Consider the following 23,727-nt stretch of genomic DNA (forward strand, 5'->3'; position numbering starts at 1 on the left):
TATTTTTCATTTACTTGTCATGATCCTTACTGAAACAACAAACGAACAAATAGAACGCGAATGATCGATATTCGTTGTTCGTACAGAATATATCCGTGATATGAAAGCAACGATTTCTTTTCCCGGTTGTGTTGACGAAACCGGTGTACTTGGTAGTCACGTTGACTCGATTCATTGACAGAAAGATCCGAATGAGCGTTGGAAATGTCTGAGGCGCGGCGACGAGCGCAAGCGGTTCTCGTTCGGCGGAGCCGCCCGCGCAGCGGCTCGGCCGGGCCGAAGGGGGCCGAGATTGGCCGAGGCCGAACGAACGCGGACGAATAGTCGGCTCGAATCGCACTGCCGCGATGCATCGGTTCGAACGCGCGCACGGGCTGGCTGTCTCGCTTGTCTCCCTAGTGCGTCGTTCGAGGTTCGTCCTCTCTCGTTTCTCCGTTATCGCGAATCGCGACGGCGCGGTGGCGTGTTCGGGTTTTCGAAAATACGCGCGCTACCGCGACCCGTCACCGACACCGGCGTCGTCTCACCGCGCTCTCGGCTGACGTTTCCGACGTCACCGGTAAGCCCGCAAACATTTTCCCCGAGTCCGACTGAGTGACTCGATGAACTCGTTGCCCGCGTGACACTTGAATACGATCGTCGACGCGCGCGCACGTCGTTATCCATCGACCGACACGCGGTTTCGAACGTCGTTCGTGACAGATTCCCACCGTGCCTCGTCACGCTTCGAACTTTGTGCAACGTTTCCACGCGAACCTCTTGCTGCGTCCGCGTAATCGTGCTATACGTCATCGGGGGTTAAATGACGTGCGACGAAGGAAGACAAACGCTTGGAACGCCGAAAGTGTGATATATGTGCCGATTGTCGAACTAACCTTTACGTTAGTGCATGCACGTGCCGCGTGGCTGTCTACGACTTGAAGTTTCCGCTGTTATACGAAATACGCGCCGATTAGCTACGCGAGGACCACGAGTTCTAAAGTTCTGTTTTAGAGGAGAAACGGCAAAGGGTCGACGGATTGACAAAGTGAGAAAAGCGCTCCCAGAACCAGGCCCGTTATGGATTCCTATCCGATGGTGAGTCGTTTCTTGATATCATTGCGCATCCTTCTCCAGGTGTGTTAATACGCTGACATCATCGCATTTTTCTCGACCGCGTTCAAATTGCTGCCGGTGTTAACTTCCGCCATGTATGCATACTGGACAAATTCCGAAGTTTATCAACCCTGCGCGATCGGAGTGGAATTCGACATTTTGTAATTTGCTTGTATTCTCGTACTTTCGTAACCAACGATCTATCTACGTTTACGCATTTCTACCAAATTAAATTTGCACGCAATATATGTATATACGTTGAATATACAGATTTCTAATACATAATGGTGATTAGGTAATACCGCGAATGTACGATTTCACGGATCGTACAAATTGCCGATCGTACGTAAAATAATCGGACGATCGTGGAGACGATGAATCAAGTTTCTCGTTAGTGCGATCGTCGTTTTAATTTGCACGGTAGGAAGAAGAATAGGAAACGTCCATTGTCAGCTTACAACATTACCGGAAAACATAAGAATGTAAATATGTTCGTAGCTTTGGGATAAAGGAGACGATATATTTTCAAGGATAATTATACGAATTTTCTAGACCACACAAGACGAACAACTCTGTTCGATTTATAACTCAAAGTAACTCGGATATGTCGAAACGAAGTTTAACTACCTGATATACGTACAACTCGGCGTATCGCAACTACTAGATTAGTCAAATTTCAAACAAATTGCCGGTCGTTTACTCTAGCAACCGGTTTCGAGTATTCCGATCGTTAAATTTCGTCGAATCTGGTAAAGATCGATTATCGAAAGGCAATGTTACTGCACGTTTGCAACGAATAAAGACATTCCTTATTATTGGTAGCGAGCATTCGATCGGGACAGCGAGAGTGCTATTATGTCATCAAGCGCGATAGGCACAATGAGTGCCTAAGGATCGGATATTTTCATAATCGTGAACGGAATGACAATAATGACCGGCGTATGTTACCGCCTCTGGAAAAGGCCATTAGCGAGCCGTGCAAATGTAGCAATTCGCGCGTCACCGCAAAAACAAGCCGTCGTTCGGGAAATTGCGATTCATCGCGCGTAACGACCGCATTTTGTTTTTTCATTTATTAGTTTTTGGAACACAAAGCGGTCGTGCTTTTTGCAACGAAATTTTCTTTTTACAACTAGTCCGTATACAAGCAACGTTGGACATTTTTCTTAGCGAACCACTGAGATGCACGTTGCCACGTGGATATTTGGCTGTACGAAAGAAGAAGACGCATCGTACAGCCGAGATCTTTAAAATTGCGAAACGTTGGAAGCGAAACGCGAAGGATGTTCAACGGACTTACCAAACGTATTTCTCCTACAAATATTCCTTCTAATTTGTATAAAATTTTCCACGGGACAGTCAAGATTGAGGCGACTTCTTGTTCTTGTGGCGGAAACTCTTGGTATTTCGGAGGGAGCAGTTGGCGATTAATTGGAAAATTATCGCCGTATCTTCGCAACGTCGCTTTGCAATAATAAGGCAGATATATCGAAGGAGCAAAACGCGAAGCAAAGTCGCGCTCGGCTAGTTGCTGCAACCGCTGCAGATGAGCTCTCCGGATTGAGCGGCACGATAATGATCTTTCCACGGTGTTATCTTGATCCTCGCAAACTCGCTGCCAGGGAATATCTTGCGAGTTCCGATTTCGTGCAAATTATCCACTTCTTTGCGTCGATTTCATTCGCAAACGCGAGACATATATTCCTCGACTTCGTAAAAGTTGGCTCTTACACGCGACTAAAATTGTGTCGTTGTTCCTTGCGACCCCGGCGGACCAGATCTCTGGATTTAATACGAAGATAACGATCTGTTCGCGTTCTTATCTCGATCTTTGTTACCTCGTTGAAAGGAACGCTACCGATGTTCCACTTTTAACCAAATTATCGTCTTCCTCTTTGGCCTCCTCTGAATTTCATCGATAACGCGAGATCCATATTTTACGGTTCCTTAAAAGCTATCGTTTACGAGGAATAAAAGTGGAATCGTCGTTCGTGGCGATCGCGGACAAAGAGATCTCTGGATTTAACGGCAGGATAACGATCTTTTCTATAACGGTATCTCGATCCTCGTAAGTTACTATCTGTAGCGAATGAATTTTCGATGCTCCGATTTCCTACAAACTACCGACCCGACGTCCGCATTTCCGACGTCCAGTTTTATCAGCCGCACGTTCCTTGACTTTCTAAAACATCACTTTTACGTAGAACGTGAACGCGATTACGCTCGTGGTTTGATGTTTATATCGGAGGATCGTTTTACTATGTTCGGTCGGCCGATTAATTAATGCACATAGCAAGCAGCGGTACTTGATTTATCGCATAGCCGAGGCACGTTTTAAATAAATTACGTTACGGAAATTAAAGAGGTAAAAGCTTCCGTAGATTTTAGGGAAATCGAGTTTCACGAGATATGGAATTTCCAAGCTTTTCGTTCGACGGTTCAATTCGCGATACGCCGTAGCAAACGTTCGGCACTCTTTCGCTTGCCAACTAAATGATAGCGGATTTTGTCAATCGGCGGTCCTATCACGTTCTTTTGTTTTGTCAACGTGTTTAAAGCACCCGGTCTATATCTTCTTATTCTATTTTCTTATTGTTTGGACTCGCAGCTTTAGTTTCGTAGTATCGTAAACTATTATGATCGGTTTATCAATGATAAATGGATTACACAGATGTTAATTAAACAGAAAACAATGGTTATTAAAGATGAACTAATTGCAACAAACGTATAATAATTGAAACGACTAGACAATCAATGAACAATTCTCGTCAACGCAAATTCAACTTTCTCTAAACAACGCTAACAACACTATCTCGGCAACGCAATCCGCGCTCTCTGACTTCTCAACTCACACTGAATGTTAATTCGTTTCTGTCCTTTAGCAACCCCTTGTATTTTGTCTTAGCCTCGTATCTCTCGTCTTAGCCCCACTACGCACATGCTTAGCAACCGCTTGTTTACAATCAGCACGACACTCTGCCCGCCAGGCCCCTCGTCCACGATACTACAATTTCGTAAAAAAATTGTATGTGTGGCGGCACTCGACCGCTGTTAATAAACTTTATTGTTAAACATCAGGAGCGTTCCCTGCGGGCACCTTCGCCAACGATCACCTCATATCGATCAGTTATTTAGCGTTAGAATCGAGTCGTAAAGTTAAGATAAATAATCTGTGGAAGACACGATGTTTATATTGAAATAATATCAGGTGACGTTTATTAAACAGAATTACAGAACCAAATGTATTTAAAATATAAGTGAGCGATATGGATTGTTGACAGGTGGCCAGTTACTTTCAGGCTGACTGTAGGTAATGACCCATGGTCCCTTAACACGTTGACTGCCAGGCCTGTTTTCAAAAAAATCTCCGTCAGGCCACGCGTGCTGCAGTACCAAGCGTTCTCTGCTCGGTGCTCCCATCGATATTTTCACGATGCGAGTCGCTCATCTGGTGGTCTTACCTCTCGTTTCTTTCGTTTCCATTGCTTCGCATTTGTTTCTCATTTCTCCACTTTCTACGAAATCAGTTCGAATCTTGGCCGAGCAACGAACGGTATAACTTAAAATCTCTGCCCTAATTCGTTACAATGTCGAAAAGAAAAATTGAAAACTTATTTCTTAGCGAGTCAGATAGCAGTGAAAAAGAAAGCTTTTACGAGGCTTATGATTCCGGAAGAAGCATTAGACGCGCATGCAAATAAAAGACGTCGAATGGACCGAACAAAGGCATAAAAGAATTTGAAGAAAACAACAACTTATTGACCAAATTGTCCCGACCAACCTCAGCTATGTATAGAATGCTTTAAAGTTGTACATGCTAAATAATTTTTTTAATAAACCATTTTCGTATTACTTTTATAACAAACCATTATCGTATTACTTTTATAACAATTCAACAGTTTTATTATTATGGAATATCTTTTCAAACACCTGCGACGATCCTTCGCAAGTAGTGAAATAAGCGACACCCGAATATGGGTTACCTGACCAGAAACTTTGCTGACACCCGAATACGGGTGTCATGGCAGTCAACGTGTTAAAGATTTTCAACCCCACTCTCTATACAGTAGTGAGTATGACCTGTGTAAGTATCCTGTTCAAATGCCTGTGTAGGTGTCTGTATGTGTAATATCGTTGTATTCCAACATTTAGTTTCGTTTTTATCCGAATTTAAAAGTGGAAGAACAGGACGCGCATTTCAGACATATTTTATCGTATTAGGTCGTTCGAAAAGTTTCCTTCGTTTTATAAGGAAATAACGGATGCACAACATTTTTCGTTTTATATTATTTTGGTCCATTTCGTACTATCAACATAAAAATCGCAACGTTCGATAGATTAGGTTTCGTGTTTGTATAAAGACGCGCCGTTGTAAAAGACGTGTCCGTAAAAGAAGACACTTTTCCGACGATCTAATACCATTATCGCCAATTGATAAAATAAATTTCCCGCTGCTACCTCGAACATCAGTCTCGGAAGGCTGAATATTTCTAAATTCCCATAAATGCCATTTGCCAAATTTTCTCGTAGATATCGTTCGTGAAATTCGCAGAAACGTGAAATTTTCCAAAAAACGTTCTTTCCTATACCGATGCTAATTGAACCGTTACTATTCCACCATTGCTGTTAATTGATACAATGGAACATTTGCTATCGCTTTTCAACAATAACAACCTAATATTAATTGCAAGAAGGCAAGAACGCATCGCAAGCACGCAAGAAGTTATATGGGGATGAAGCCTTGAAAGAAAGGCAGTGTGAAGATTGCTTTGCCAAATTTCGCTCCGCTGATTTTTCATTGAAAAATGCTCAACGACCTGGCCGTGCGCTTGAAGTTGACGAGGCCCATATCAAGGCCATCGATTCAGATCGTCATAGGACAACGCGTGAGATTGCAGAGGAGCTCGATGCATTGGAAAAAAATTAAAACAGCTTGGCTATGTGAAGAGACTCGATTTATGGGTCATCAGCTTGAGGAAATTCATTTGACGCGACGTATTAGCATCTGCGATTCGCTTCTTTTGAAATTGATCCGTTTCTGGAACGAATGATTACTGGCGACGAAAATTGGATAGTTTATAACAAAGTTAATCGGAAAAGATCGTGGGCGATGCGAGATGAACCAGCTCAGGCGACACCAAAAGCTGAGGTTCACCGAAAAAGGATTATGCTTTCAGTTTGGTGGGATTAGAAAGAAATTCTGTACTTTGAACTTTTTACCAAGAAACCGAACGATTAATTCAAAGGCGTGGGTTCAACAACTCGCCAAACTGAGCGATGCAGTTGAAGAAAAGCGGCGAGAATTGGGAAATCGGAAGGATGTTGTTTTCCAGTATGACAATGCAAAGCCCTACACATCTCTGGGTACTCGCCAAAAATTATTGCAATTAAGTTGGGATATTTTGTCAGATCCACCATTCGGATTACATTCAGATTACCATTTATTTCGTTCCATGCAGAAGTCCTTAAATGGTAAAATTTTTAATGACGCTGACGACGTAAAATCACAGTTCATTCAGCTTTTTGCTGGCAAAAATCAGAAGTTTCACGGACATGGAATTATAACAATAAGAGTTTGAAAGATGGCCTAATTGAATAAAGTTATATTTTTAAGCAAAAATTTGGAATGTTCCTTCTTATTTAAAATACGCAGACACTTAGCTGCAAACCCACATATATCTTCCGTAGCTCGATACAAGTTGTTAGCGTCGCCGAAAGAATTTCTGGCCTGGTTATCGTTGGCGACGCTAACAAATATACACGTCGTAGCATATGGTACTTAGAGAGGAAACAGAGTGGATCAGTTTGACCGGCGAATAGCTGGCGTAACTCTTGTCAAGAGCCTGGAGCGCGATTCCTGATACAAGCTGTATAATTTGCGAAGCTAACCCCGAGGAGAACACCCAAGCAAGGTCCGATCCATCTGGAGGTATATTTAAAAAGAAGGAATGTGCGTCCGTTTGTTTCGCTTTGGTTTATTTAGCGGGGCTTCGCGGAGAGTCACAAAGAAATTCCAGGCTCGTCGAAAGGTCAAGATCGGGTTTATTTACTTGGAGCCGGAGAGCGGCGTGGAACGAGGCGCAATTAATCGCCGAGCTATCGCGATATCCCCGGAAGGAGGCCCGTAAACCGGCAGAAATAACCGGCTGGAATTTAACGCGATACAGAATCGCGTTATTAGTCAGCGGCAGCGCGGATCTCTCATCGTCGGATCGTTGGCGGAGGATCGCGCGGTCGCGAGTTCATCGAGCTATCCTCGTAATCAGCTCCGCTTTACTCAGACTGCCGCGCGGTACCGGCTATTATTTCGACCTTCCCGCGCATTCCATGACGCGACTGCTACCTGCTTTTTGTTTCCTTGCACGAACGAAATCCTTGGAATGGTCCGTGGATGAAGTCATTTCGAAGGAAAAGAAACGATGGCGCTCATCGCGGCAACCTTGCTTATTCGCCATCTTTTCGCCAACTGTTCTGGCCAGCCTTGTCATTCTTTTCGACAGTTTATCGCGATCGATGAAACCGAGGCAGATGGTGGACGGCCGTGAACGCGCGACGCTTTGTCGCGGATAACCGGGATGTCCGCGGCGACGACGAAATCGCCACGCCGTTAAGAATTTCCCTTCGATATTTTCTCCTCCTTTTCGCTTCTTAAACGATCTTCCTTTTTCGGTTCCTCTTCAACGGCTCGAATGGTACAAGTTCGGCGGTGTCCGATGTGCACGTTGGACAGCAGAATCTCGAAACACGATACACGATACGATTGTAATTTTACGTACAGCGAGGAACACCGGCCGACGAGTGTGCTTTATAAGGTGCTTGTTAAATTTTACAACCGGTCATTATGCCCTCGATTCTGGTAAAACTTGAGGAAATAATAATAACGCGCGGTTTAACCGTCTCCACGTTCCCGATACGTCTGCGATGCCACGTTTTCGGTTTCCCTACGACCGATCTCACGCGAAGAATGGCCCGATATTCCGTAAGGAGATCCGCTTTCGTGCGCCTAATTCCACCTCGTCTCTTCTTTCATCCTCTCGTCTTTTGTGCTTCCACGAGACAACTAAAAGATCCGAAACTCAATCGTCCTGGTATTTCCTACTATCACTTTGTCCTTGGTTAACGAGCGATAGAACGCGTCGTATTTTCTATCAGTCACGTGGCCTGTTACAAACTAAGACAACTCGAAAGTAATTTAACGCTTTACCGGCATCTCAGGCGCAGCTTCTCCCTGGCGCCGGCTCTGTTTCGCTTTACACTCTCCGATACCTTTCTTTTCGTTCATCGCGAACGATGCGTTTTTCAAATTGGTGTAAAACCGTGGCAGCTTACGAAGCAACGCAACTGACGCAACTGAGCAAGGCATCTTAGTACTAAATAACAAATTACTGCTCGAATAATGAGGAAGATTGTCGGCGACAAAAAGCCGATTAATAGGCTATCGATCGGTAAGCATCGGCGATGAAAAGCCGATTAATCGGCTATCGATCGGTAAGCGTCGGTAATAAAAACCGATTGATCGGCTATCGGTCGATAAAGTATTAACGTACGACGAGACAAAGAGACGAAATGCGAGCCGTATTAACGGCATATCCTAAAAACCGATACGAGTGGCTCCGCTGTCGCGTCTTTCTCGCGACAGAGACTGAAGGCAAACGCGATGCAAACGTGCGACAGAGGTTATTTTTCCTGTGTTTATCTTGAAACGTTTAAGATGTAAAGTTATCGATGGTCGAACAAGACGACGGGTATAAAGTAACGCGAATAGAGGACAGCGAAGGATGACGACGTTAGCGGATCGTACGAAACCTTTCGGCTGCGATGACGATTTTATCGATGTGTCTTCGAAGATCGAAGATACGTCTTATGTATGCCGGAGGAAATATCGAGCGAGCTACGTGCGAAGGCGCGCGAGGATGCGTTGAGAGAGGAAAAGAAGGTACGAGAACGAAGGACGAACGCGGATCGGATGACCGAGACAGTTACCGAAAAAAAGGAAGCTGCGAAAGAAAAAAGAAAAGAGACGGCATCCCGCGAAAGCTATATTTTTTTTTCATTATATTTACATCGCTTTTAATTTCATTGAACTGCTGATTGTTTTATCTTTACGGAAAATGATATTTCTGATAGAATTCTCGCAGAAGATTCCGTCTCGCGCGTGCATCGAACACGATCTTCCTTCTGGTTTTTCCTTTTTTTTTTTCATTTTGCATGGCCGTCGTGGTCGTCTGAGACGCGACTGCGATCTCTCGAGTTATTTTTTATCGGTGGTCGTGTGTCATCGAGAGGAAAAACGATGTACGTGTGCGCTCGATCGACGATAAATGAGCGTGTACGTGCTCGTTCCCTTGTCTTCTTGACATACATAATAACGCGCATAATTTCGCCATAAATTATCAGCCGGATATATTCTAATTCCGGTGCGTGGGTAAACGGTTATTATTGCAGGTTCGCGATGACTCGGAATCGTGGAGAATCGCCGCGGCACCGTTCCGATGCTCTCGACGATGCCTGGAAACTTACGATGCCATATGGGACACGTCCGAGCACGCAATAATTTATGATAGCTTTCTTAAAACGATGCTGGATTCCAGCTGGTGAAGCGCGCGTATAAAGTATAAACGAGGATTGATCGCATCCTCCGGGTCTCTGCTATACGTACGCACCTGAGCAACTGCAGATTGTTTCAAGCGAAGCCTCGATGATTATAGGGTCCGATCGGCACTTGGGACGTGCGAAACGATTATTTAAACGTCACATTCACGGCTACAGATCTACGGATTTCCAGGCGTATCCGTTCGGTTGATTCGTCGTTTCTTCGTGCCAACGATGGCGGAAACGGTATCCAAGAGAATATTTTCACATAGCGTTCTTTTCAATTTACAATACGTCGAACGATCAGTCGATTGATATTTCCAATTTGGCTGTACCGAACTTTGTCCCATTTTTCCATGACAATCTTCGGCGAGAATTTAAACAATTAGAATATTCGCAGAGAAACCGCGACAACTTTCTAGATTCACGCGTGGAAATCGTGGAAAAAATTTAGATCGATTAATATCTGTCACGTTCGACGAACAAGGTAAACGCTTTAAATTATACGGCAGATTTTATACGAGTCGTAGAAGATTTATAATCGCTATGCTTTGGTCGTGGAAGCGTTATCAGCCTCGCGATCCACCGAGTTCACCGCCGATCGAAAATCGGCAAATCGCTGGTTCGATCGTTAATTCGTTGGCAGATACGCGCGATAAAACTCGCTGTGCGTATAGCGTGGTATCGCGGACACGCGTTTCTCAGCCACGTTATCCGCCGTCGTACTTAGCCGCGCTGCAACAGTACCTTCTTAACGTTCTTGTATTTATTCCAAGAGAAATAATCACCGTCCGGTTTGTGATTAATAACTCTACTAGTTGCTTGCCGGTCAGCCATTTTCATCGTCGTTACTCGCACACGGCCAGCATTTGGTAGACGCGGGGATACGGCGAGTTGGCCGCGTGGGCTTATCTGGATCGCAATGTTCCATTCAAAGGCGACCACAATGGCATTGAGAGATCCTCGCGATCAATTAAATATCACCGGTATAAATATGAGTTAACGAAGAAGGCCGGATCAGCGTCGGGTTTGGTGCCGAACCTGGTCCAACGAACGTCTCGCGATCCGAATCGATAAATCGCGTACGGTGTCGCGGCCTTTACGTCGAATTGATCGCTTTCGAAACTCGATCGCCTGGAAGGTGTCCGTGGGGATGGAACGCCACGATGTAATTGGCCCTGATAAATTACGCGTTGCACAATGATCGCGCGTTATTACGAGTTAACTTCTTTATTTACGATCTTTATTTAAGCGGACCGTTCTTGTACGATCTTTGTCGTACCCTCGGCGAAAGAAATTTTCCAGCGTTTACCTGTGTACACGCTCGCTTCTAACGTCCTACCATCTGTAGAGGATGGTTGGTTGAGTTGTTGTTTAAACGACGAGATATCTTGATATTGAAAACAGTCAAATATATTTTAAAATAATAGATACGGAGAATGTTCGCTAAGACTCTGTACTAATTGGTTCGCTGAGACTGTGTATTGATCTATTAAGGGGGTGTCGTGAATTAGAATGTTCTAAAACAGCGTTTTCTTTCGTGATTTTTCTTTAGAGGGGAAAGAAAGAAATAAAGTTATTGAATTTTGAGGTACGGTCTTGTATATATTTAACGAATACAGAAATATTTGTTTTAAAGTAAAAAAAAAAATTATTACAGATATTTGAGCCTATTTCATGGACTGCAGTTTTCAATCAGCGTGAAAGATCCACCTCGTAATTCTTGAGTGAAAGAAAAAGCCGAAAAAGGATTAAATTATTATATATTTTTCTTCCGGGTGAACTAAACAACGGCAGAAAAAATGTGAAACTAAAAATTTTGGCGGGTTTAAAAGAAAAATGTGTTTAAAAAAAAATAATCTTTAAGGTGCTATAGCAATTATTTAAATAAACTTTTCTCTGCCGTTGTTTAGTTCACCCAGAAGAAAAATATATAATAATTTAACCTTTTTTTGGTTTTTTCTTTCAGTCAAGAATTACAAGGTGGATCTTTCCCGCCCTGCAGCGCAAGACTCCCATGAAATAGGCTTAAAAATCTCTTATGATTTTTCTTTTTACTTTAAAAAAAATTTTTTTATATTCCCTAAATATATACAAAACCGTACCTCAAAATTCAATAACTTCATTTCTTTCTTTCCCCTCTAAAAAAAAAAAAAAAAAATCACAAAGAAAACGCTGTTTTAGAACATTCTAATTCACGACACCCCCTTGAAATTAAAATCTTTATGTTTATGTTTATGTGAAACTTTATGTTTATTTATACAGATCGGAGGAGTATCGGAAAATTGAAGTTCCACTTTGTTGCACGTAGCGGCGACACTGTTTCGCCCGGAATTTATTTATTATTGCATTATGTATATTCTAACGACGTTGATACTCCCAGGCAAAACAACAACATGATTCGAATTGTCCTGTAACTCTGATGTGCCGCTACGCGTCTACCCGCGAATCCGGATATTTCGTTTGCGATGTTTATGTTTTACGCGCCGATTGCATTATGCGCGACTATTCGCATCGCTGTAATTCCCACATTGCTTTATAGTTTTCGATTACAAACGGTTATTCTCGGTGGAGGAAAACGTCGGTTCGTGCTACAGGCGAGCGCGAGACGAGCGTAATAATATTCACGAGTGTGAAATTGCAAATGATCGGTGCAGTTACGCCGGGGATAGCGGTACGATTAAACGAAAACAGGCGCGAGAAAACGAACCTGAAAACTCTTTCGATGGTTGTGATATTGCTTTTGTAATTGATTCGAATTAAATCGAATTGCAATTGATTCGAGGTGTAATAGTCTTGATGGAAGCGCGAAAAGGAACAATCTGAGCGAGTAACGAATAGAGCAACCGATGGATTAGGTTGAACGAAACGTCGGTAGCTAATCGATTTGAACGCGCAAAGATTTATTTTACTCCGTTTGCAGGTGCGATACGCGGAATACGTAGGAGAGACAGTGAAAATGAATCGCTCGTTTTCTTGTATTTAGGTTGCTCAACGACAAAATGGAAAGTTACGCGTAAAGAAAAGACGGTAGACGTTGGAGAAGCCTCGTAGCAAAAGGATGTACAATGTCGACGGTACCTGGATAAGATGAAAGCGACAAACAACGCAGGTTTTACGACGTATAACCGAGGAAATGTAATTTTTAGCACTAGAACTACCGATAGTTAACACGAAGCTATTTCTACCAAGACCAGTGAAAATGACTGGTCTTTAAAAAGTACGTAATAATATCGATTTGTTACTTTCTTACAGACGCAATTCCGTGTTACGTAGTACATTTTTGGTATTATTAATCCATCTAGGATCCCTGAACGAGGATTGACAGATTTATAAAATTGTAGAGCCAGTCATTTTCACTGCTGTGGTATTTCTAGCGTTAGCATCTATCCGGAATTTTCCTCATAACTGATATCGTCGTATCGAAAAAATGCGCGGTAAAAATTTGAAAAACGCGTGGCAAGTTGTAGAAGACGAGGAAACTGGTTAATTGGAGTTCGATAAACGGATCGCAGGATCCTTTTACGCTTTCAAAAGTACCAGTCATTTTGACTGCTGTTGGTATAAGTAGCCTTGATGCAAAATTATTTTCAGTGTTTGATTACATAAAAAACAAGATAAAATTCATTTAATTATCGTGGAAAAAAATATAACATGAAGTAGGAATTTTAAAATAAAATTACAAAACCAGTCAATTTGACCGGTGTGGTAGTTTCAGTGTTAAAAATCAAACAACCTCCCCTGTTTTCTTTCAAAATGCGATTCGGTTAGCGCCGCAAGAAAATCGATCGTAACGTAATATCGCGTCGCGTTTCTGCGCGTCGATGAAAAGTAAAAGAAAGGACGAAAGAAAAAAAGAGAAAAGAAAGAAAGAAGGTTAATACCACGGGTCGGTTGTTCGATGATATTTTAATTCGACGTTATTAGCGGTAATTTTATTTTACCATATAAAGGGCAGACTTCCATTAGTACTGTAATTGTGGTTGGCGCTCGTTACGCAGAACAGAAAGAGACAGATCGACCGGGTCTTCTTCGTCCGCCGCTTATGACATTCTTGTTACTCTTTCGACGAGGAAGAAGAAACGCGTTCTTCGTCTGCCATCGGGGCTCAGCCAGTCCCTTCTAGCCGGTGTTTTCTTCCGTTCTTACCTCTTGCGTGCTTAAAATCCAGCTAACCTAGGTCCCCGTCAAGCGTGACGGGACTACGATGAATGGGACAAGAATCTTCTTCCTCGTCGCCGATCAATGAGACAACAGTCGTACGCTCTTCTGCCTCGACTTCTCAGGAACTGGTCGATGTTGGTCGCTACTCGTTAAGTTACCTCGTACGTTCCAAAGTGACTGCATTCGCCGCAGAAATTTGTTATATTCCTCGTATATTTCTCATATATTTGCATCCTCGTTTACCGGATGTAAGCGCTGTTTCTTTGCTATTCTGACGCTTTTGCGGTCCACCCGATGTCCCTCGAGCGAATACGAAAGCGCAAAGTGCGTTACCAGCAGAGATAGACAGAGCAGCGTGACATTTTAGCGAAAACGGACAAGCAAACGGAGGAACGTGACTGAAGCGGATTCGAACGATCTCTTACCGAGTTTCCCTAGATGCTGGCGTTTCTTCTCGTACGACGGATTCTCCGGTGGAAGGAATCGCGCAGCTCGGAATAAATCAAGCGACGCCATCGGGTTTAGGACACTTTTCGTGTGACGAATCGGCTCTTGGACGTTATCTTCGATGTACCATAGATCGAGGGGAAAAGAGCATGTTCTTGGAACTTTTTACTTTGCCCTCGTCGTAAACAAGTGAATGAAGGCACCAAACAAACCTGTCTCAACAGCATACTCCGCAACCATGTTTGGCAAACCCAAAACGAGACACATGGTCCACGCGAACTTGGCAAAAAACACCTGCACTGACCCGTAATTCACGGCGGAGTGAAGATGGTGGAAAGCGTACCGTTCGTTAGTGGTCGAAGGGTGGACGCTGGCCGTTGAAAACATCGGCGCTAAACACACCTAATCTCGGTTACGTGACCGAACGAATGAATGAGCTTGGTGCCGGTATAGAGACTCCGGAGGGTACCACTTAGACGGGAACGGGTATGCTATCAGTGTGCCGGTTGTCGCAAAAAAGCAGGGAATAACGCGGCTGGCTGGCGCTGCCGGTTCTTCCTCGCGATCAACAATGGCGATCACGTGTGCCGCGGCGCTTCGTTTTGCGCGCGTGTGCGCTTCCAACATGTTTCTGTGTATGTAGGTTCGTGCGTATGTCGCATAGTCGTGTCGTTGGTAGCCGACAAGATCCCATAGACGGTGCGAGGGGGTTGTAGGAAGGGGTTAGAGGCACGCATGAATGGAAGTTTCATTCATGTGGTCGGTCGGCTTTCCTCGTACACACGCCGCGCCGCCCCGCTTGCCTCCGCCTTCTACTTTTGTTTCTATCGCGGGGCCGAGCGTCGATGTTACGCGCGCGCGTTCCTCCAGCACACAATGCGTTTCAGCAGCGCGTTGCATCAGCTTCCTCGCGTCCACTCGAGATTTACCTTGCGCTTTGGATCTCGATCACGGCCGAGATACCAACGCGGAAATCAATCATTCTACCTTTTACCTTTCTTTTCCGATTTTTCGATACTCCATCTCGCCGATTATCTATCGTTTGCTCGATACCCGATCGTTATTGGCGCTAACGCGTGCAAGCTGCAGCGATCGCGTTCGTAAATGACACGTTCCTGCGGTCTACGGCCTGGATCGTTCAGCGCGCCTCTATCTTTTTGAAATTGAAGTCGTTCGCCCAGTTGCCTGGAGATCGCAACGTGAGGTCAGACTCGATCGGAGCGTACTCGGCGCACGTTCTTTCGCTGCGAGTTTCGAAAACTCGTGGCACGAGCGAAAAGCGCGCAGCGGACGTACACGTTGTTTCGCTTTGCCTCGTTGCGAGTTGAAAACGTTGAATCGTATTTCACCGGCTAGGCAAACGCGATACACGCGATTCTTAATTCATTTGCATTGAAGCGCGCTGCGACTGCTTTTTATTTCAGTCGCAAAGTATTTTTCAAACGCGAGAGATCACGTTTGACTCGTTTGTCAGCATCTCGCCTATATCAGTTTATTATTTTCCAAACAAGCCTTACTTTCCTCGTGAAAATCTTTTCAACTGCCACTATGCGTAAGTACCGCCAATCTTAATGAAATTTAATAAATTCAAATTTAAAAAATGTTCTAATTTTATAACGTAAACTAAAGGTACTCGAAGAGAAACGTTCCTTAAATGCCATATTTCCGATGTACCGTTATGTATCGACCATTTTAAAGAATTCCACGAGAAACAAAATTATCTAATTTCCATTTTAATCAAAATAATTTCTTCTCAAATGAATAATTTTTACTTTTTCCCTCTGTTATAAAGAACGTAAGATGCGACGTTTGCGAGGTAACATTGTCTGCCAATCGTTTTGAACAGTAAATTTTCGACAAACTCCGTGAAGAATTCGCGTGTCGTCAGTTGAACGCCGCTGATGCCTTCAAATGGCCCCTTGAGTAGGGCCACGATGCAAATGGGTTAACCAAATAACTTTCTTCTCCGTTTGAACAGTCGATCGGCGTAAATTATCGCTTTCTACTCGGTGCAACGATCTAGCGCGCCGATCGACGCTCGGAACGTCGATGCATGCAGATTAGACGCTTCATCCTTCGAGCGCGATTGAGCGTAAACCGGGGGCGTTGGAAATAAAACGATCGTCGTGAGAAACCAGAGTAACCTATTCTATGCTCGATTATCATTCGGGTCACGGACTTTTGCAATAAAGCGTTCCAATTATCCGACTGCGTTTTTACGTCGCGATCGAGACAAGTTACGCAGAATGCAAATTAATACTCACCGGCGAGAATCAGCGGATCGACCACGGTGCGACCTTTGTCACGGATCGATATCGGTTAACAGCAGCTTTCCCGTAGAAATACATAATCGCGTGACAGGCCAAGTTCCTCACCAGTAACAATCGAGAGGCAGGAACTCGTAAATCAAGGCTCGATCGTGCAAGCCGGATAAAATCATCGTGCTCGCGACGCTAAAGATAAAGGTATGAATGTGTGCGCGTTACTGCGCGCATACACAGTGATTCATAGAAGGCGTTCGATTTTCTCGTCTTTCCGATATTCCGAAAGAAGCAGAAGCTTAGTGTTTCGCGATTCATCTCCGTCTACTTCATCGAATACAAAAGACGATTACGTCTCGACGAAACTTTGAAAATATTATTTCATTTCGCGTCCAATTTGCTCGCGTAAACGCAAACTTGTATTATCCGCGACGATGGAAACAGGATCGATAGCTGGTCCGTGGATTACGCGAGCTCGGATTACGATACGAATCGTTTCTCTTTCGACCCGTTCTTTTCACGACGTTTCTTTCTCCTTTCGTATCTCATAAACCACGAACGATAATCGCCGTTGGTCGATTTCGTTGGAATCGCTCTGTAGAACGCATACTCCGCGACAGGAATAAATAAACGCTGGGCCGGATCGTTTTATATCGAGCTGCTATCTCGAGTTTTCCTTCTCGACTGCTGCGAGGCTCGTCTTATATGGGATAAGGGCTGCTTATGTGAGGCCACGTACGTATTCATATAGGATCGTTTGCACATCGCGCGAAGACGCAACCGCGTCTATCTTTCCCCGGTTACGAGCGAAACTCAAGTACTCGTGCGGTTTGATGAATGGACCGTAGGACAGACGCAGGCACGTGGGTGGAATTACAGACGATTGGCCGTGCAACGTCGGTGCGATGGTGCCGCACCGTCTTATTGGAAACACGTTGAACGATGTACGGTGACCGATGATTCGTGGCGATACAAACGTTTCAACGTTTAAAGTCCGACCGCGTCGTAAGCTCTGGTTTCTTGGAAAAGTGCGCGGCTCGATCCGCTGGAAAAGCGTTTGGAGAAATCGTTTCTGCAACTTTGATATTCGTCGTCAGGCGGACATTTCACATCCGGCGTTAATCGAAAAGCGACGTCGTAAAGCTGCGACTTTCGGGTTCTTGGAAAGAAGCAAAGCCTGCACTACGGTGCTATCGATATATAAACGAAAGAGCGCGCGAAATAGCTGGGAACGTTATCACGGCACCACGAACAGGTCGGAGAGATTTGCGATGGATGGCGCGTGTTACTATCGTTCGATTTAAAGAGAAAGTTATGGATCGTGCGGATTAAACGGGGCAAATTGTCGCGAATCGCCATTCTCTTTAACGATCCAATAAAATCTTATTCGCCATGCGCTTCGTTATCCGGCTTTTCTCAGATTACCAGCGTGCTCGGGCATCTATGTATCGCTGCAAACGTATAAACCTCTATTTACGATTATAGCGGCAAGAAGCCACGATATCTCGCGTATAAATTCCTTTGTTTTTGCGCGCGGCCATCCATCCTGTTCCAACTTCTCTTCTTATTTACGATTTTCACCAGCTTCTTAGCGTTTTTACGCGAACCGCCGTTATTTCGCCGCGATTACGCCGAGCTTTTCGACAATCCTGTTCCTCGTCTCTTTCGACGATCGCCGGGCTAAATGCGGCGTCACCGTCCTATCGCTTCGCACGGACACCGAATTTTGCATTTCGATCTTTGCACCGATTTCGGTTCTTTCTGCTGCGAAACGATATACATTAGGTCGTCCGAAAAGTTTCTTTCGTTTCATAGGCTGATGATAGACGAACGACAATTTCTTTTTATATTATTTCATCGAATCGGGTATCCTTTTCGTTCTATTTCTATTACTACGTTTGTGCATAATTCAATAAACATTGTGCGTCTATTATTTTCTTATAAAACGAAAGAAACTTTTCGGACAACCTAATGTAGTATCGTGGACGAGGGGCCAGGGGGATGTCGTGCGGATTGTAAACAAGCGGTTGCTGAGATGCGAATTGTAAACAAACGACTGCTGAGCATGTGCGTAATGAGGCTAAGACAAGGGCTTGCTAGGGGACGATAAACGAATCAACAGCAGTATGTAACAGTGTTGTTAGCGTTGTTAAGAGAGAGAGAGAGTTGCGTTGACGAGAATTGTTCATTAATTGTCTAGCTGTTTTAATTGTTATACGTTCGTTGCAATTAGTTCATGTTAAATAACCATTGTTTTTCTGTTTAATTAACACCTGTTTAATCCGTTTATCATTAGTATGCTAATCATAATAATTTACGATACTACACTAATATATCGTTTATTAACACTAAAACTACCGATAGTTAACACGAAGCTATTTCTACCAAAACCAGTCGAAACGACTGGTCTTTAACAAATACCTAATAATGGAATATTTTTATATTTATCGATTTGTTACTTTCTTACAGACGCAATTCCATGTTACGTAGTACATTTTTGGGATTATTAATCCATCTAGGATCTCTAAACGAGGGTTGACGCGTTTATAAAATTGTAGAGCCAGTCATTTTCACTGCTGTGGTATTTCTAGCGTTAGCATCTATCCGGAATTTTCCTCATAACTGATATCATCGTATCGAATGATGCGCGGTAAAAATTTGAAAAACGTGTGGCAAATTGTAGAAGACGAGGAAACTGGTTAATTGGAATTCGATAAACGGATCGCAGGACCCTTTTACACTTTCAAAAGCACCAGTCATTTTGACTGTTATTGGTATAAGTAGCCTCGATACAAAATTATTTTCAGTTTGAATATATAAAAAACAAATTAAAATTCATTATATTATTCTTTTAATTGTCGTTGCGGAAGTCATTACATCATTGCGGAAGAAAATATAACGCGAAGTAGGAATTTGAAAATAAAATTGCAAAACCAGTCGATTTGACTGGTGTGGTAGTTGCAGTGTCAACTCTTTTCGAAAAGCGACTCGGTATTCGAGCAAGCGAACATTTAAATCTTCGTGATCTTCGGACCGTCGAATTGTACGCGTTGCTAGGAAATTTGCAGGTGCAAAAATGTATAGCATTCGTGCGTAATGTACGAAGATCTGCAAGATATCCGAGATACGAAAGCTATGGAAATATTTACGAGGCGAAAGAGACTCTGCTTAGACGCGATCGTTCGCAAAAAAATACGCTTTTGCATAAAAGTCCTCGGTCTAATAATTTTCTTCTCTCCTTCAACTTCGTTTCGTGTCCTCCGCGTGTCCTTCGAACGATAAGGTTAAACTATATCGCCGTCGCGAATCGAAACGGAGCGTGAACAATTTTTCTTTCTTTTCCTCCGATACTCCTGCAACTTGTCGCGACGACGAGACACAATTCCCAAAGACGAATCCGCGTTTCCCTGGCATACGGCAAACTTCTTTCCATGGTACGCGCTTTGAAGTAGCTGAAAAGAAACGAGGAATGTTTACGAGGTTCGCTCGGCGTCGGTGTTCTCTTCTAGGAATGTACGAGGCACCTCGAGTTGCCGGACGTTTCTCGTTCGACGATCTTATTTGTAGAGGCAGCTATTATCTTCGAAAAACGCGGCTGAATAATGTCCGGGTTGACGATGCGCTGCTGCTGGAATACGATGTTTGATGAATGAAGGCGAAGAAGAAGCAGTGAACCAGACGAACGAGGTCTGGCTGGCTTCCTCTCAATGGGAAGAGTAGTCGGCCGGTCGCCTTTTTAAAGGCTCGATCCCGCGTCGTTAGCCACTGATAATTCGTTCGGTCGTTTTGTCCGTATATGGCCGGCCAACGAATCGAGTTAACTCGTATTTATTCCTTTTCTTGCCTCCCCGTTGCTTTATGATGTCTACCCTCGTGTCGTGTAATTATTAATTCTTCGGCAAAAACAGCTTTGTTCCATGCTTTTAGACTACGGAGGTGTTCGTCGGACTTGTAGAGACATCGGCGTTAGTCTCGTGATAAAATCCTCAGCTTTTGGAATATGCTTGAACCGAACGCGTTTGTTAGAAGAAACTCTGTGGAAAACCGCAACTGTAGATACCTGCAGCTCGTAACTTTGTTGCAAAACTTTCGTCTCGTTTGACGAATTAAGCCGGGACGCGTGTTCCGACACTCGGCTATCCGCGTATTTATGTAATTGCAGAAATTCAGACGCAAATACGCGAACCTCGTTTGTGTACATAGACGCGAAAACATATGTACGAATTAAGTTACACGCGTTTGACTTATACACGTATTTATACGTGTCTTTGTAATTCAGGTTTACACGTGGAAAAGCGTAATCTTTAATATTCATATTTAATACGCGGCAATTATCTGTTCTCGTTTCTAGGAATCTCATCGCGCTCGCGATTACTTTATTCTCGAAGATTCGCAAACTTGGGGAAGATAAATCGTGAGAATCTTTAACTTCTATACCTGGTTGACTTATTCGACTTTGATAAATTTCCTTTCGTTATTTCTGTCGCTGTTTATTAGGTTTATTATCCGAAAAGTTTCTTTCGTTTTATAAGAAAGTATTTTCCGTTTTATATTATTTTATCTTATTATTATTTACGTACGATCCATTTTGTTCTATCAAAATAAAGATCACAAGATGCGTCGTTGTAAAAGACGTGTCTGTAAAAGAAAGACACTTTTCCGACAACCTAATACCATTATCGCTAATTGATAAAATAAATTTCCCGCTGCTACCTCAAACACCAGTCTCTGAAGGCTGAATATTTCTAAATTCCCATAAATGCCATTTGCCAAATTTTCTCGTAGATATCGTCTCTTTCCTATACAGATGCTAATTGAACCGTTACTATTCCACCATTGCTGTTAATTGCTAAAATGGAACATTTGCTATCGCAAAACACAGTCTTGAAAGGCTTTTAACACTGCGAAAGCTGCATAAATTTATCCGCCGACAAACATCAAGATCATTTCAGGAAAACTCTGGAGAACAGTTGCGAGCGTATGCAAGTGTTGCTTTGATGCAAAATTATTTTCAGTTTGAATAAATAAAAAACAAAATAAAATTCGTTATATTATTCTTTTAGTTATCGTTGCGAAAGTCATTACATCATTGTGGAAAAAATGTAACACGAAGTAGGAATTTGAAAATAAAATTGTAAAACCAGTTAATTCGACTGCTGTGGTACTTTTGGCGTTAGCATCTAGCGATGTAGCGATCGATCCAGAATTTTCTTGATAACTGCTATCATATTCAATGATACGCAAGAAAAATTGCAAATGAAAAAATGTAACACGAGGTGAGAATTTTAAAATAAAATTGTCAAACCAGTCGATTCGACTGGTGTGATATTTCTAACGTTAGCATCTAGCGATGTAACGATCGATCCGCAATTTTCCTGATAACTGCTATCATATTCAATGATACGCAGGAAAAATTGCAAATGAAAAAATGTAACACGAAGTGAAAATTTTAAAATAAAATTGTCAAACCAGTCGATTCGACTGGTGTGATATTTTTAGTGTTGGCATCTAGCGATCTAGCGATCGATCCGCAATTTTCCTGATAACTGCTATCATATTCAATGATGCGCAGGAAAAATTGCAAATGAAAAAATGTAATACGGAGTGAAAATTTTAAAATAAAATTGTCAAACCAGTCNGATTCGACTGGTGTGATATTTTTAGTGTTGGCATCTAGCGATCTAGCGATCGATCCGCAATTTTCCTGATAACTGCTATCATATTCAATGATACGCAGTAAAGATTGTAAATGGAAAAATGTAACACGAGGTGGGAATTTAAATATAATACAAATAAAATTGTAAAACCAGTTAATTCAACTGGTGTGGTAGTTCTAGCGTTAACTAGCGCGGGTAAAGCGGTTCGTTGGGAATCGTCGTCCGTCTCTGCCTCGTTAACTGGTTAATTACGTTGGTCGATAAAAGCGTCGGATGAAATTTTACGAGGTAGACTATACCGTAAAAAGATTTTCCGATTTGCAGTCTCGTTTCATTTGCTTCTCGCGCCCAAGGTTCTCGCGCTTCGTACCATGACGGCGTGGCGTGATTCACGCGGCAATTATATTCGTTTAATAACGCGTTGCAACAATCGCTTCATGAATATTTCCTCGTTTTCTTGGCCATCAAGGCGACCAGCCGACAGAACCAGAAACCGACAACTTTTGTCGCGTTTCACCCACGATCGCCGTTGCTAATATTTTTTCTCGTCGATCTACCGGTCGTTTGCGTACGCGTAACGATTAATAACCATTTATTGGTCGTGTAACGTTCACTCCTACGCGACGTTTCTTCGAACTCCGCGGTCAGACGACACCCGGTGATTTACAAACCGGCTGGCTTTATTTAATAACGCGCCATAGTACGAAAGCTACCCGGAAGATCGTTCGATGGAAGACATCGACTCCAGCGTTTCGAATCGTTTGGCGTTTCAGTGACAGACGCAGCGGCGGCGACCTCCGGCGTTGTTGTTGTTGCGCTCTTTCGTTGTTCCACCGAAAACACGAGTCTCCGAGTCACGTCAGCTGCGAACGCGTTTCAACTCCCAGGGAAATATTGGATCGGCAACTAAGCAACTAATGCGGACTTTTTCATTAGGTGGCAATGATAAAATCCGCAATCACTTAGTTGCCAACCCAGTAGAATTTCGAATCTCAGTTTCGATCGTTCGAAAGAAGAAACGCGTGTAATTTCATTGCTATTGCTGTTATTAGTATTATTATCATCGATTAACCTCTTGGCCTACACGCTATCTGCCGATCGCGCGAGCCATAGTAAGCAAGTTTGATCGCACGCCGTGCCATTCATCTGTTCAGCCGTGTGCCCGAACTGGCGCAAAATGTATACTTCTTATGACACGTATATTTAACACGTCGACTGCCAGACGAATTTTCCATGGTTTGCCCAAGGCGCCGACGTGAACTTTTCATTATGCGATGCGTATTACGTTGAAATATTATTTGCAGCAAATAAAATCATGCTTGAAGCATTTTTCGCGGCGGGGGCCACCGGTGACCCCCACGGCGTTGTAGACAATTATTACGATTGTCCTTTCTTTTCTTTTTATAATTATGTACTTTTAATATTAGCTGCGTCGCCGGTCACCGGTGTCCCCCACGGCGCTATAGCCAAATCGAGTGCCGGTCACCGGTGACCCCGTGGCAGTCAACGTG

The 23,727-nt window shown here is 43.4% G+C and overlaps 1 protein-coding gene across 1 annotated transcript in view; it reads left to right on the plus strand.

Moving 5' to 3' along the window:
• The first annotated feature begins 363 nt into the window (after positions 1 to 363).
• The window catches only part of LOC122573250, a 62,036-nt gene continuing 38,672 nt past the window's right edge, over positions 364 to 23,727 (plus strand). Inside the window, exon 1 of the mRNA XM_043739353.1 lies at positions 364 to 1,077. The gene's annotated coding sequence lies outside the window, so the exon portion shown is untranslated. The remainder of the gene's footprint in view (positions 1,078 to 23,727) is intronic.

This window comes from Bombus pyrosoma, linkage group LG11, assembly GCF_014825855.1.
Source record: "Bombus pyrosoma isolate SC7728 linkage group LG11, ASM1482585v1, whole genome shotgun sequence".
In the NCBI taxonomy this organism is placed as follows: Eukaryota; Metazoa; Arthropoda; class Insecta; order Hymenoptera; family Apidae; genus Bombus; species Bombus pyrosoma.